At 34.1% G+C, this 16,034-nt stretch overlaps 1 pseudogene; it reads right to left on the reverse strand.

Annotated features, from left to right (window-relative positions):
* Nucleotides 1-3,542: 3,542 nt before the first annotated feature.
* LOC120143705 lies at nucleotides 3,543-9,542 on the reverse strand (annotated as a pseudogene).
* Nucleotides 9,543-16,034: the final 6,492 nt, after the last annotated feature.

The following is a 16,034-nucleotide window of genomic DNA, read 5'->3' on the forward strand; positions in this document are numbered from 1 at the left end:
GTAAATATTGTATTTAAAATCGAACACATATTATTTTCAAATTAATTTAGAATCTTTGGGGGGAAAAAACAGCTCGTTGATTTAATGGGAAGGAACGAAAAACTTGAGATAAAGTAGAAGAGACATGCATATCTAGCGATGATAGAATGAGCCATTCCAACTCGGATTCTTTTTCCATTCTGTAATGACCCACATTAAGCACATGGGTGAGTCGACTCACACGTTGAGATTCTAAGAAACAGTCAAGGCTGGCCACCCCACACGTTGAGATTCTAAGAAACAGACAAGGCTGGCCACCCCACGAACAAAAGTTTCTCGTCTGCTTGGCGCTGCATGGAAGAGAAAGGTTCCATCTGTAAACAAAAAAGGAGTCACCACGGCCTTCGGGGTCCAAAATGACTGTGCTCATTGACCCTATCCATCCAACAAGGCAAGAAGTCAGCCTGGATGGAGATCAAGACTGCCAGCCTTTGCCTAAATCTCCGACGCCAAAACCGCACTGCATTTTTACGTGTGGAATTCCCGTCATTATCTGGTAGTTGCTTTGCTTTGAGGTTCATGAATTTTCTGCAACCAATTTATTCATATTTCTCTTTCTTTTTTCGATCAAATAATGGTAGGAGGGACGAAAGTGGGACGTGAACCATTTGGACAAAGAGCTGCCAAAAATTATGAAAGTAACTGAGGATTGGCACGGTAGGTTTAAGGACCACATGGGCTCTACGAAGTACCACGGTTGAAAATAGCGTGCACGACAAAGAAATTAGGTTCTCCATTAAACAAAAAAACGTTCACGCAATTAATTCTTCGTCGTAAATAACGGAAACTTAGCCGCTTGATTTAATTTGTGTTATGTCCTAAATTGTGACTATGGTCGCGATTGTGATTATGGTTCCAGTGTCAAAAATATGAATGCTACAAAATTATGACGTAATTTATTTTTTAAAAATAATAATATTTATAAATTATAAATACACATTATAATATTATGATGCAACTGTTATATTACGTTACCATTATAATTTAGCACTATGACTATAGCTACAACCCAGGCAGAGAGGATACAAGGGACCAAGTTGTTTCCTAACCTTAGGAAATAAGAAAATTCTAAGATACAGCATGTTAATATAAGACTTATAAAGGAAAATAATCAGTTGCAAAATCTTATTAAAAGTAATTTCTTTGGTTGGACAAAACAACTTTTTAGGTTGGATAGGTTGCAATTAGGGGTGCTTATCAAGCGAGTCGATCGCAAGTTTGATAGTGCTCGTTAAAAAAATTTTGTTACTCAACTCGACTCGTCATTAAGTTAGATAAATTTTTTCTCGACTCGTGCTCGTTAAAAAACTTGTTGCTCGACTCGTTGCTCGTTTAACTCACCGAAACTTTTACCTTATTTTCTTAACTATAGGTAAAATCTACTAATACAATACAGAGTTTAATATAAACATAAATTAATAATTTTAACAAAAAATGTTATCAAAAGAGTGTATGAAACAATTTCAAAGTCTAAACTCTAAAATAACAATCCAAGAATACATTAAAATAATAAATATGGTTTGATTTTTTAGTGTAGTAAGTATTTCTTTTTGTTTATTCAAAAATTAATAGATTAGTAATTTACCATCTTTTTATTTTCTATTAGTAAATTAGTATTTTTTTAATGAAATACTATTTTAAGAAAACTATTGAAAAATTGTATAAAAAATTAATGAGTTGCTCGTGAACTTATTGAGTTAAGTTAGATTTTGCTCGAATCAACTTGTTAAGATCTCGAGTTTGAGTCGAATCATTCCGAGTCGAGTTCTATCGAGCTTTAACCGAGTCGAGTTCGAACTACTCATGAACTGTTAAGCACTCCTAGTTGCAACCGAAAATGTTACATTCTTTGTAATATTTTCGGTTGCAAACCCTAACTCCTTACAATGTAACTTTTTAGTTGTAACAAAAAAAATATTAAAAATTTGTATAACTTTTCAAGTTAAAAATTATAACAATTTAAATTAAAACTCTCTCTAAATAATCTTAAATTAGACTGTCTAATCGTGGAACTACCCTACTGAATAGGGCAAGAGATCCTAGAATAGTGGGCCTAAACATTGTTGCCCCATTCGAAACCCTTTCAGTATTCTCTGAGGTGAGGACAATGGACTGGCTTGGAACTTTTGATGTCAACAAATCCGGGGCCTTTTACTGTTCTTCAACTGAAATGGAAATTCCCATGCAAATTCCCGTGATATTGCAGTCCCACCCACTCAAACTATTAAATAGGATAAAATTAGAATAGTGAAATTTGGTTAATTTACTCATTTCTTCTGTTCAAAGTGTTCTTTAACAAATGGCCCAAGACCAACCTCCACATGTACCCATTAACTGTTAATCGATGACCAAAAATTAAGAACAAATATTTGATCGAATAAAGTGAAAAGAAAATAAATTAATTGAACTTACTAGTAATATTTTATAATTTATATGTTTTAAATCGAATCAAGTTTAAAAGTATTTAAACCTAATATATTTATTCATATTTAAATGTAATCATTTATAGTAGTATAATACATATTGGTTTTAATTTAAATAATTTTCTTTATCTATGTATAGATAGATTATATGTACAAATTCATATTCTTTTCATATGTATAAATAAGATTTGTAATATTATTATATAAATTAAATATTTTCTAAAATTATACAATATCTTTATAATGTTATTTTTAAAGAAGAAATTTTAAGATAAAATGTTGACACAATATAAAAGAGAAAAAAAAATACAAATAGTTACTGTCATAGGCTCAGATTAAATAAAATACATAGTTCAAAGACTAAATTATAAAAACAAACAGTTTGTTGTCAAAAAAGAACATTTGTTATTATAGTGTTTGAGAACACACGACTTGAATTTGATAAAAAAAAGTGATTTAAATTGAAGAAATAATTGAAGAAACAAGAAGATCATGAACCAAATAAAAAAAATACTTTATTAAAGATCAAAACGAAGTCGTTTTAATTTTTTACTTTTTAGTATATTTGAACTTTGAAGATTCAATCTTGAAATCCGAACCAAAATTTCAAGTTGACTCCAATAACTTTAAATTTTAAAAAAACAAAATTTTGGAATCAAATAGAGTTTTGCACAATCCTATCAGTGACATATTTTTAGGTTGCCACAAACCAGGAACACCATTCTATCAAGTATCACTATCAGTGCATTATCAAAATAAACAGAAGTATGCGAAGTTATTATCCCTCGAAGAACACATTCCCCAGAAAGAAGCATGGGAAGGTTTGGATGATCCAAAAAGCCTTTAAATCAGTGCGATCAAAGCTTATTTATGAAGTAGTAGCTATGTAGATAGTAGATACAGCCGAGCTAACCAACCGCAAACACGGAATTTTAATGTAATGTACCCAAATAATAAACTCATTAAGAAAGAAGTCTAATTTCACCACCCCATTTGTACATGAAACGCCATTTCACTTTGTTCATATATTTTAAAGTGACCTAATAAGACTGAATCCTCTTTACTGACATTCGATTCAGTTTTACATTTATTCAAGGGAGAAACATAAAGTATATAGGTCATCACTTCAATCTATAACCAGAATGCAAATTAGAACTTGAACTTTCTATGTCAAAGTTAACAACTACAGATTGAGCTTACCGGCTAAGTACCACGAGGGCCTGACAGGGCTGCCAAAGGACATAATGTTGGCAAGGGAAGATAACCCATGAATCATTCCGAATTTCATGTTCATTGCTGCAAGCTTTGGATTCGACTTTGCAACTTCCTCGTCCATCCGATTTCATAGCCCATGTTTTCTTCTCTTTCCACTTTGTGCCTTTACTTCAACATCTGCATGATCATATATACATATTCATACCACAAAAGCATTGCATGTACACAACTGCAATTCAGCAAGTCAACAAGCAAACCAAGCTATAAAAACAAAAGCTATGCTCAGGAATGCAGCAATTAAACGACCTAAAATGAACGAACAATTTACTGGAGGACCCTTACAAAATGTAGAGAAAACCAGAAAATGCTAAAAGCCATAAACTCTTACGGCTTTAACACAAGCATCCACTCAACTAAATTTATACCAACATTCTCAAAAGTAGTAAGGTATTCCAAATTCTCATACAAAGAAAGGACTTGGACAAGAAAATTTAGATTTTTTTTTGTTCTCTTCTTCAACCAACCCAGCTGAAGCCTGAACCCTAGAAAAGAAATTGAACTTCGCACATTTTTATTAACTAACTTGACCACGCGGAATTCAAATTTCTATGATCGACAAGCATTAGATAAACTCGGTTAACAAAATTACCTCAATGGTCATGGGAGTAAAAATGAACAAATTGGAGAGTTTGAAAGCAAATGCAGAGACTAAAAACCCAAGCTGGTACTTCTCCGGCGTCGTCACTGACTTCCAGGGATGCAAATAACCAAACGCCGCCACCGATAAGGCACAACAAGCCCCGACCATCGAGAAATAAGCCGGGAACATCTTGCTTTGAAGATTACCAAATTGATGCCTCGGCAGATTCCTAAGCATTTAAAAATAAGAAAATCGTGATTGCTCCAAGAAAATGTTTTATGTCGTAACCGGTTTTTGTCCGGGCATGAAATATTTATTTGGCGGGAAAATTGATGTGAATAAATGGTTTTGAAAATAATTTGGGAGTCGCCATCGGCCTTTTGGGTCAGGTAGGTCGAATACCTAAAAATTATTTTCTAAAAGAGTTTTGAGAAAACATCAATTAAAAAATGAACTGATATGCGTTTATAACCAAAAAGTCATTTTTTTTAATAATAAAGAGGGATTCGTGGTCGGTTACGTTTAGGGAAGGATTAACACCCCTACAACGCCCAAAATTGGTACTTTTTAATTATAAATTGTCTCTATTATTAAAAATATTAAAAATTCAAAATATATTTAATTTATAATCCTATTATTTCAAAATTATAAAAAATATTTAAAATATCAGAAAAGGACTTCTAGGTGCCTTAAGACAGCTCTTTTCTTTGATATTGATAAATATTAATTTAAATTAAATAATATTTTAAAAAATTAATTATTAAATTTTAAAATACCAGAATAGGACATCCAGTTGTATTAAGACTGTCCTTTTCTTCGATATTGAAAAATAAATATTAAAATAATTTATTTTTAAAAAAATTAATTATTATTTATTATATATATATTTATGAATACATAAAAATATTTAAAATATAAACAAGTAAAATTAAAACAATAAAAATACAACTAGAACGATATATTTAAAAGCAGTAAAATAAATGAAAACATTTAAAATAAATGACTAAATTATAGTAAAATTAAAATTAAAAACCTAATTCATAATTAATCAAAATTACAGGGATTAAACATGCTATTTTCTTATTTAATAATTATTTAGTGACTAAAATAAAATTATTTAAAATTTGAATATAAGATTAAAAATATAAACTATGGATTAAAATATTATTTATTAAAATTAAGGGATTAAATCTATTATTTATCCTAAATATATTATTTTAATATAAAGGACTAAAATAAATGAAATTAAAATTAAAGATCTGAATTAAAAGTATTATAAACTCGATTTAGTGACTAGAATGTAAAAATTACAAGTTGGAATGGCTTCGGACGGGGTTTACCCTTTGTGAAATTACAGAAATACCCTTCCCAAAATGACGTCGTTCGGGAGAGGGTATTTATAACCTAAACCGGCTGGCCCTACGGGCCAGCTTCTCATTTCCTTATTTCTGTTCTCTCTCTAACAGAGAGAGAACAAATTTCTCTCTGCCCTCTCTCTAGCTTCCCTCATCGGAGGGAAGCCGGTCACCGGACTGCAACCGTGTGCCGCCGTGACTGTCACCGCCGGCCACCACATCCGGTGGCCGAAAAATTTTATTTTTACACCGTTAAATAAATCGGAACGTCCTAAGGGCGTTTCCGGTGCTCTTTTTCCTTAAAAAGCTCCTAATCGGAGCAAATCTACAAAAGTACCTTCGGTTTTTGTTGTATCCAGCGACGGTTGGGGTTCTCTGATGACATTAAGTTTCTCTTCTTTCTTTTTCTTTTCTTTCTTTTCTGTTTCTTTGTTGAGTTGTTGTTGAGATCGTTGGTATATTTTTTTAGTATCTTGTTTCTCTGTATCTCTCTCTGTTGTTCTCCTTTTTTTGCTCGCAGATGGGGTGATGGCTTTATAGCCATCACCGGTGTTCGTCTCAGACCGGTCCGAAAGGGGTTCTTCGGTGAGTCACCGGACTTCCAGTGGTGACTCACCATTTGGGAAAGACGTGTGCGGCTGGAGTGGCGACGAGACTGAAGCAGCGCCGCGTGGTCTTCTGGAATCTACGGCGGCGCTGGGACGTGTCCCTAGGGTATTGATACCCTAGGGTTTCCTCTGGCAAACTGTGGACCATTGGATCAAACCAGATCCAACGGCTGAAGCTTGAGCGGCGGCAGCTGGATGATACAAACCCTAAATTGGGTTTAAGGTTTACTGTAGGATTTTGGATCTGGGCCACTGTTTGTAATTGGGCTTCCATTTGGGCTTGTAATATTAAATAATATATTAATAATAATAATAATTATAATTATAATTATAATAATTATAATAATAATAATAATAATAATATAAATAAAATAAAAATGAAAAAAAATGAATATCTTCAGCTGCCCCTCTTTGCTTATTCTTAATAAGAATAGAACAAAGACGAAAAGATGATAAGTTTTTTTCATTTGATTTCACTTGATTAGTATGGAGATGTTGAATAAATTCTTCTCTCTCTGTCAGGTGAGTTCTTCTCATTATGAACTTTCCGCTGGGGATGATGTTGACCTTTTTCTTTCTGTGATAGAGTCATTCAAAAGGTTGAATAAGTTCTTCTCTGGAAAAACTGACCCATCAAGTAATGGATTTGAGCAAAAAACTGAACAAATTCTTCTCATTATGAACTTCTTCTTCCTTCTTCAGATGGGTTCTTCTCATTATGAACTCGAACTGGAAAAGATAATCTATCAAGTGATAGATTTGAGCAGAAGGTTGAACAAATTCTTCTCATTATGAACTTCTTCATCTATTTCTTCAGATAAGTTCTTCTCATTATGAACTCGAACTGGAAAAGATAATCTATCAAGTGATAGATTTGATCAAAAGGTTGAATAAGTTCTTCTCATTATGAACTTCTTCATCCTTCTTCAGATGAGTTCTTCTCATTATGAACTCGAACTGGAAAAGTTGATCCATCAAGTGATGGATTAGATCAAAAGGTTGAATAAATTCTTCTCATTATGAACTTCTTCATCCTTCTTCAGATGAGTTCTTCTCATTATGAACTCGAACTGGAAAAGTTGATCCATCAAGTGATGGATTTGATCAAAAGGTTGAACAAATTTTTCTCATTATGAACTTCTTCATCCTTCTTCAGATGAGTTCTTCTCATTATGAACTCGAACTGGAAAAGTTGATCCATCAAGTGATGGATTTGATCAAAAGGTTGAACAAATTCTTCTCATTATGAACTTCTTCATCCTTCTTCAGATGAGTTCTTCTCATTATGAACTCTCTCTGGAAAAGTTGATGTTGATTAAACTAAAGTCGAACAAATTCTTCTCATTATGAACTTCTTCTTCTTTCTTCAGATGAATTCCTCTCATTATGAACTTCTTTTCTTCCTTCTTCAGATAAATTCTTCTCATTATGAACTTTTTCTGGAAAAGTTAATCCATCAAGTGATGGATTTAAGCAAAAGGTTGAACAAATTCTTCTCATTATGAACTTCTTCATCTTTCTTCAGATGAGTTCTTCTCATTATGAACTCTACCTGGAAAAGATAATCCATCAAGTGATAGATTTAAACAAAAGGTTGAACAAATTCTTCTCATTATGAACTTCTTCATCCTTCTTCAGATGAGTTCTTCTCATTATGAACTCTTTCTGGAAAAGATAATCCATCAAGTGATAGATTTAAATCTTTGCTAAAATCTTTGAAATTCCTGTCAAAATTCCACATGGATGAAAATAAATGAAAATGCACATATTTTTGTAAATGCCTAAATATGATGCATGAATGTTAAGTTATTTGATTTCAGATTGGTGTACTGAGTATTTCTTCAATTGTAGAAACCCAATAAATCTTTCTTCTTCAAATCAGAGAATCTATCATCTTTGACAAATGTAGATGTAGATATAATGTCACAAAACCTCTTGAGAATAAAACTCAATAGTATAGGCTCTTGAAAAGCTTGCCTTCATGCGACATGTTGGTTCTGATAACAACTCATCTGATTATGAAATGTCCTTTCAAGATGATTTCACAGATATCGATAGTTCTTTAAATACCAAGTAATCTTGAATTCTGATTCTGATGAGGAGAATAAACTGTTATACTTGACAAAAATGGGATTCTCAGAGGCTGAAACTTCAATAGCCATAGAGATATGTGTTCCAGATTCATCAATTGCAAATTTTATATGTACTGCTCAAATGGCTAAGACTGCCGACACATTTCTTCCGGTAAAAGATGGGAAGCCATTATGCAATGATCTCAATTACAAACGAAGGCGAAACTTGGGCTATGATTTGTGGACAAGGAATAAACAGATGAAGCTTGAAAAGAAGCTTATTAATGAAGATGATCATGAAGTTCATCTTTTAATTCCAATGATTTGTTCTGTAGTTCCTACCAAACCAGATCAGATAACTCAAAGAACACTTCCAGAAGATGCTATTGGGTCTCCTTATTTTTACTATGAGCAAATTCATCTTCCAAATTCAATGATTGGTTCCGCCAAACCAGATCAGATAACTCAAAGAACACTTCCAGAAGATGCTATTGAGTCTCCTTATTTTTACTATGAGCAAATTCATCTTCCAAATTCAATGATTGGTTCTGCCAAACCAGATCAGATAACTCAAAGAACACTTCCAGAAGATGCTATTAGCAAATTCATCTTCCAAATTCAATGATTGGTTCTGCCAAACCAGATCAGATAACTCAAAGAACATTTCCAGAAGATGCTATTGAGTCTCCTTATTTTTACTATGAGCAAATTCATCTTCCAAATTCAATGATTGGTTCTGCCAAACCAGATCAGATAACTCAAAGAACACTTCCAGAAGATGCTATTAGCAAATTGCATTTATTCCAGTTAAGGTTTGGACTGGGATATCACAATATTTATTAGATGTAAAGCCATAATTTGTAGATTCGAAATATTTTCATGCTACTACACTGACAAGGGTTATATTCATAATTCTGCCAATTAAGAACAGATTTTCTCTTTATTCTGCTTCCTCCATGTGCTGATGCTTTTCCATTGACAAAGAAATGATGGCCTTCCTGGGATCCAAGAACAAAGTTGAACTGTTTATAAACATGTACAGGAAGTGCCAAATTGACAGAAAGGATCTGTAAGGTTCTTGAAGCTTATGACAATGAGCCATATTTGAGTGTCCAGAAGTATGTTCTTGATGAGTGCTGAAAATGGAATCTAGTATGGGTTGGAAGGAATAAAGTTGCTCCACTTGAACCTGATGAGGTGGAAATGCTTCTAGTTTTCCTTAAAAACCATACACAAGGATCCGTATAGAGACATGTTTCCTAGTGATATCAATGTCTTGTTTCTTTTTGCTGGAATCAGTACTGCAGAGGTCGCATTCTACTGTCTTAGTATATCTTTGAAAACAGATGTGCAAGAACTGAATGGTGATCGGTTGGAGCAATTGATGAGTAGATTTGGCGGATTCGACCTTGTTGTTGGTAGCATCCCATGTAACAATCTTGATGTTCATGGCTTTAAGATGGTGATGATTTGCTTACTTTGTATTCCATGTATTTAAAAGTATTAACATCAAGTGATATTCAGAAATCTTTAACTCATTTCAAAATTATGTTAATTCATAGAAGAATAAATTGAATTTCCAAAAATAAATTGAATCTCAAATAAATTGAACTTGAAATAGATAGAATTGTATTCAAAGTTCTGGAAAGCATAAGAATGATAAAAATTCAAATGTCTCAACAAATTATAAGCATAAGTATTTCTAAATTAATCAAGTTGACACAATTTAGAGAAATGATGTAAGCTTTTGTCTGGAAGATCTCAAACGTTGTCGAAATGCTTGTAGATGTGAAGTTTCTTCCAAACTGTCAAAATCTTAAGAGTATTCAATTGCTAGATGCCTAATATCAACCTGCATTTGAGCCGCCTTTCCAGGTTTTCAACTCAAATCCTTCCTTTGGTTACAAGATGCCCTTTGCGAGTTTTCACCTTGACCCCTTTTTTTTCTCTTTTTTTTTTCTTTTTTCTTCAAGCATAATATTTCTTGACAGAATCCGAGTTTATTGGATTTCTCAGAATTTTTCCATCCATTTCTGCTAAGATCAATGCTCCTCCGGAAAAGGCCTTTTTTACAACGTATGACCATTCCCAATTAGGCATCCATTTCCCACGGAAATCTTTATGTATAGGCAAAATCTTTTTCAGTACTAGATCACCCTCTTGGAACTCTCTTGGATGTACTTTTTTGTCATGAGACTTCATCATCCGTTTTTGATACATCTGTCCATGGCAAATAGCTTTCAATCTTTTCTCCTCAATAAGGTTCAATTGATCAAATCTAGCTTGGATCCATTCAGATTCATCCAATTTTATTTCTCTCAATATTCGAAGCGATGGAATCTCAACTTCAATTGGTAAGACTGCTTCCATCCCGTAGACTAAAGAAAACGGTGTTGCCCCAGTAGATGTTCGAACAGTAGTTCGGTATGCATATAAAGCAAAAGGTAACTTCTCGTGCCAATCTTTGTAAGTTTCAGTGGTCTTTGTAATGATTCTCTTGATGTTCTTGTTTGCTGCTTCAACTGCCCCATTCATCTTTGGACGATACGCCACTGAATTTGCATGTTTGATCTTAAACTGTGCACAAAGTTCGGTCATCATTTTGTTGTTCAGGTTCAGAGCATTATCTGTAATGATCCTTTCTGGTAGGCCATATCGGCAAACTATCTCTTTCTTTATAAATTTGCAGACTGTGGACCTCTTAATATTGACATATGAAGCAGCTTCCACCCATTTAGTAAAATAATCAATTGCCACAAGGATGAAGCAATGTCCATTCGATGCTTTTGGTGTGATTGCACCAATGACATCTATTCCCCACATAGAAAATGGCCAGGGTGCTGTCATTACATGTAAAGGAGATGGGGGTACATGAATCTTGTCTGCATATATCTGGCATTTATGACATTTCCTTGCATAATCAATGCAATCTGTGTGCATGGTAGCCCAATAGTATCCATATCTCATTATTTTTCTGGCCATGGAAAGACCATTTGCATGTGTTCCACACATTCCACCGTGTACTTCTTCAATGATGCTTCGAGCTTCGCTGGTATTTAAACATCTCAATAGCATTTGATCATTGCTTCTTCTATACATAATCTCTCCATCAAGAAAATATCCAGCAGCCATTCTTCTCAAGGTTCTTTTATCAATTTCCGATGCATTTGGTGGATAACTTTGATTTTTGATATATTGCAGAATATCATGATACCATGGTTTACCATCTACTTCTTCTTCCACACTATAACAATGTGCAGGAATTTCATATACTTGCATTTTGATTGGCATCATATCAACTTTCTTAGTTGCCTGAAACATAGCAGCTAATGTAGCCAAAGCATCTGCCATTTGATTTTCTTCTCGAGGGAGATAATTGAAGGTAACTCTCTCAAATTCTTTTACTAATTCGAGGGTAAAATTTCGATATTCCAACAATTTGGGATCTTTTGTTTCCCATTCTCCTCGCAATTGATACACCACTAACGATGAATCTCCATATATTTTGAGACATTTGATTTTTCTTTCTATAGCTGCTTTCAATCCCATGACACAAGCTTCATATTCTGCCATGTTATTGGTGCAAAAGAACTCCAGTCTACTTGTAAAGGGATAATAAATATTTTCTGGAGAAATTAACACAGCCCCGATTCCTCGTCCCAAAGCATTGGATGCTCCGTCAAAGTAAAGCTTCCAAGATGCAGATGTGTCATTTGTTCTGACTTCTTCATTCATGGATATACATAACAAATCTTCATCAGGAAAATTGAAACTCAAACGCTGATAATCATTTGATACACGACTGGCCAGAAAATCAGCTATTACACTTCCTTTTATTGCTTTTTGGTTGACATATACAATATTAAACTCAGATAATAACATCTGCCATCTAGCCATTCTGCCTGTCAAAGCTGGTGATTCCATTAAGAATTTCAAAGGATCAAGTTTGGATATCAACCAAGTAGTATGGTATAACATATATTGTCTGAGTCTTCGAGTAGCCCACACCAAGGCACAACATAATTTTGTATTGGTGGATATCGAATTTCACAATCAGTAAATTCTTACCAGATAAAATAGCTTTTCTTTTCTTCCGGATTCATCATGCTGTCCTAGTACCATCCATCGAATTTTCGAAGACCGTTAAATAGAGAATTAATGGTCTATCAGGCATTGGTGATACTAAAATTGGGGCATTGGATAAATATTTCTTAATAATATCCAAAGTTTCTTGACATTCTTCATTCCAGACTTCAGGATTGTTCTTTCGAAGTAATTTGAACACTGGATCACATTTGTTAGTTAATTGAGAAATGAACCGAGATATATAATTTAATCTTCCCAAAAAGCCTCGAACTTCTTTTTTTTGTATTGGGTGGTGGAAGATCTTGAATTGCTTTTACTTTATCTGGATCAATCTCGATTCCTTTTTTGCTGACCACAAATCCCAAAAGTTTTCCAGAAGTTACCCCAAAAGTGCATTTAGCGGGGTTGAGCTTTAACTGATACTTCCTCAATCTCTGGAAAAGCTTTCTCAGATTTTGAATATGTTCTTCTTCAGTTCGGGATTTGGCAATCATGTCATCTACATATACTTCAATCTCTTTGTGCATCATGTCATGAAACAAAGTTACCATGGCTCTTTGATACGTTGCCCCTGCATTTTTCAATCCAAATGACATCACTTTATAACAGAATGTGCCCCACATGGTTATAAATGTTGTTTTTTCCATGTCTTCAGGATTCATTTTTATCTGATTATATCCTGAAAAACCATTCATGAATGAAAACCATTCATGTCCTGCAGTATTGTCCACCAATGTGTCTATGTGGGGTAATGGAAAGCTATCTTTCGGACTAGCTTTGTTGAGATCTCTGTAATCCACACACATTCAAACTTTTCCATTTTTCTTCGGTACGAGAACAATGTTGGCTATCCATTCTGGGTATTTAGCTGCCTGTAGGAAACATGCATTGATCTGTTTCATCACTTCCTCTTTGATCTGCAACAACATTTCTAGCCTCATTCGTCTGAGTTTTTGTTGGACCGGTTTATATTATGAATTAATGGAAGCTTGTGTATCACTATATCTGTGCTTAAACCAGGCATATCTTGATAAGACCAGGCAAAGATATCTTTGAACTCTGAAGGAGATTTATCAATTCTTGTTTTATCTGGATTGTCAGAGTAGTACCAATTTTCACCTCTTTATTTCTTCATCTATTCCCAAATTCACAGTCTCAACCTCTTCTTTGTGGGGTAGAATTGTTGTCTTCTTTTTCTACAATCTTAATAGTTCAGTAGGAATATCACATTCCAGTTTATCCTCACACCCATTGATTTCTTCCAGACATATAGGTTGCTCTAAATTTATCTCTTGATTAAATTTAGGAATAAACATGCTATTAACATGGTGACACCTGCAAATTTAAGTCGGACATATTTCCGAAAGAATATAGTAAATTTATGAAATAAATAAATGTAAAAATGTAAGAAAATGTAAAGAATGATTGCCATCTGAAAATTTTAAAGAAAGTTCCTTATATTTAACATAATTTCCTTTACAAGATAACAAAAAGTTTTCATATTTTGAGCTAAACATAAAGATTAGTTCTGAATATTACTCTGTGTTAATATTAAAAACTATAGGAAGATCTTCAGTGGTCCAATTGTTGAGTGTTTCTCCCGGAAAACATGGGCGAATCCTATCCAAGTACTTGCCAGTCTTGTTGTCATTCATGATCATGTTGATAAATAATCCATTCATAGCTTCTTCAACTATGTCTTGATTTTTCGTCAACTTTTCTTCTTTAAAGACTTCAACAAGTTGCTGTTCTACATTAATTGTTCCCCCTGATCTGAATGTGGTCTTCAACTGTGGGAAAAACATGTGTTCCCAAAGAATTTCTTTCCCTTTCGACATTGCCTTTCTGTCTTCACATCTTCTTTTCATTTCTTTGTTCTTTTGCTGAAAATTGGGCTTAAAACCAAGCCCAAAACGATCTTTCTTCATCTTTATACTGACAGGAACTGAAATCCCTTGAAGATTCTTCCTAAACCTTTCCCAGCTTTAGCTCCGATGCCTAAAGTTTGTTGTACCGTCATCTTGGTGCAATCAGACAATCTGGGATATGAAATTTTGCTTCCTTCTGCAATAAAGGTTGCATTTAAAATTCAAGAGCTCGGAAAGAGCATTCAAGAGCATCATCATTGGTCGATATATGGAACATCACTTGTTACCGACGCAATGATTCTTCTTCAGCTCCTACGCATATTAGTTGTCCATTAATAACAAATTTCAATTTCTGATGTAATGAAGAAGGAACAGCTCCTGCTGAATGAATCCATGGCCTCCCTAATAGAAAATTATATGTAGGGTGGATGTCCATCACCACAAAGTCAATACTGTACACGACTGGTCCAATTAACAACAGTATTTCATTTCCCAAGCACTCTTTTGAGTACCGTCAAATGCTCGCACTACATTCTGATAACTCTTCATGTGTGATTGATCCACAGGCATTCTTTGAAGTGTGACTAGAGGCATCAAGTTGAGAGCGGATCCATTTTAATCAATACTCCTGGCAACACATGACCATGACAATGTGTCGTGATGTTCAAAGCTTTTACTGACCCCATTCCGCCTTCCGGTATTCATCATCCGTGAATGTTATGTAATTGTCAGCGGCTATGTCCCACAATTTGTCAAGTTTATGAGGGATATATCTTCAGGGATGAATGTTTGATTGAGAATTTTCATCAAAGCATTTCTATGTGCTTCTGAATTCATCAATAGATCAAGAATAGAAATTCTCGCTTGTTGTTTGTGTAGTTGTTCAACCACACTATACTCACTATGTTTCAAGAATTTCAAAAATTCTTGAGCTGTTTTTCTGTCACAGGCTCATTAAATGCTGGAAGGGATTCATCCTCAAATACCTTCTGAGGTATTACCATGGTTTTTCCTTTTGCTTCGCTTGTTCTGAAGCATTGGATGTTTAGGAGAGTAACATCTCCCACTTCTTGTAAAGAAACCGACTTCGCTCACTGCTTCAGACTTCGATATCGTACCCAAACTCTGTTTTTTCTCGTTTTTTCTAGAGAAAAAAGATCCTCCTACCATTGAAACATTGGTAGTATAATTCCAAGGTACCCTGCGGGTATCTTTGTATGGAAATGGTAGAGGAGTGGTGATAAACTACTTTCGGCTTTATTGGTGCAGGAATCGCCGTAGATGATTTCACATTAATGATCACAGGCATTTATTCTTTGATTAGGTTTAGAATCCTCTGATGAGCAAACATCATCTTCTTTTTTCCCTGGTTCTTCTCAAAGAATCTATTTCTCTGTTGTTCATCAATTTTTGCACCAAATCCCTAAACTCATGACATAGTTGAATTTTATGCCCTTTCTCCTGATGATATTCACAATAATTCTTGCCTTCATCTGCTTGGCCTGAATTGTTGTGGAATTATATCGGCTAAAGAGAGTTGTTGGAATACCCAAACAAAGGAGATTTTATTTCAGAAATGTCAGTTTTTGCTTTCTTTCTGTTCTCTTCCTGAATTGCATTCGTTTTTATCTCATGATTTGGCAATGGATGATTTGATGTAGATGGTGTATTGAATTCCAACTTTCCAGTGTTGATCAAATTTTGAACCACCCTTTGAATGCCAAACAG

The sequence above is a fragment of the Hibiscus syriacus genome, unplaced genomic scaffold (assembly GCF_006381635.1).
Source record: "Hibiscus syriacus cultivar Baekdansim isolate YM2019G1 unplaced genomic scaffold, ASM638163v2 tig00110863_pilon, whole genome shotgun sequence".
NCBI lineage: Eukaryota > Viridiplantae > Streptophyta > Magnoliopsida > Malvales > Malvaceae > Hibiscus > Hibiscus syriacus.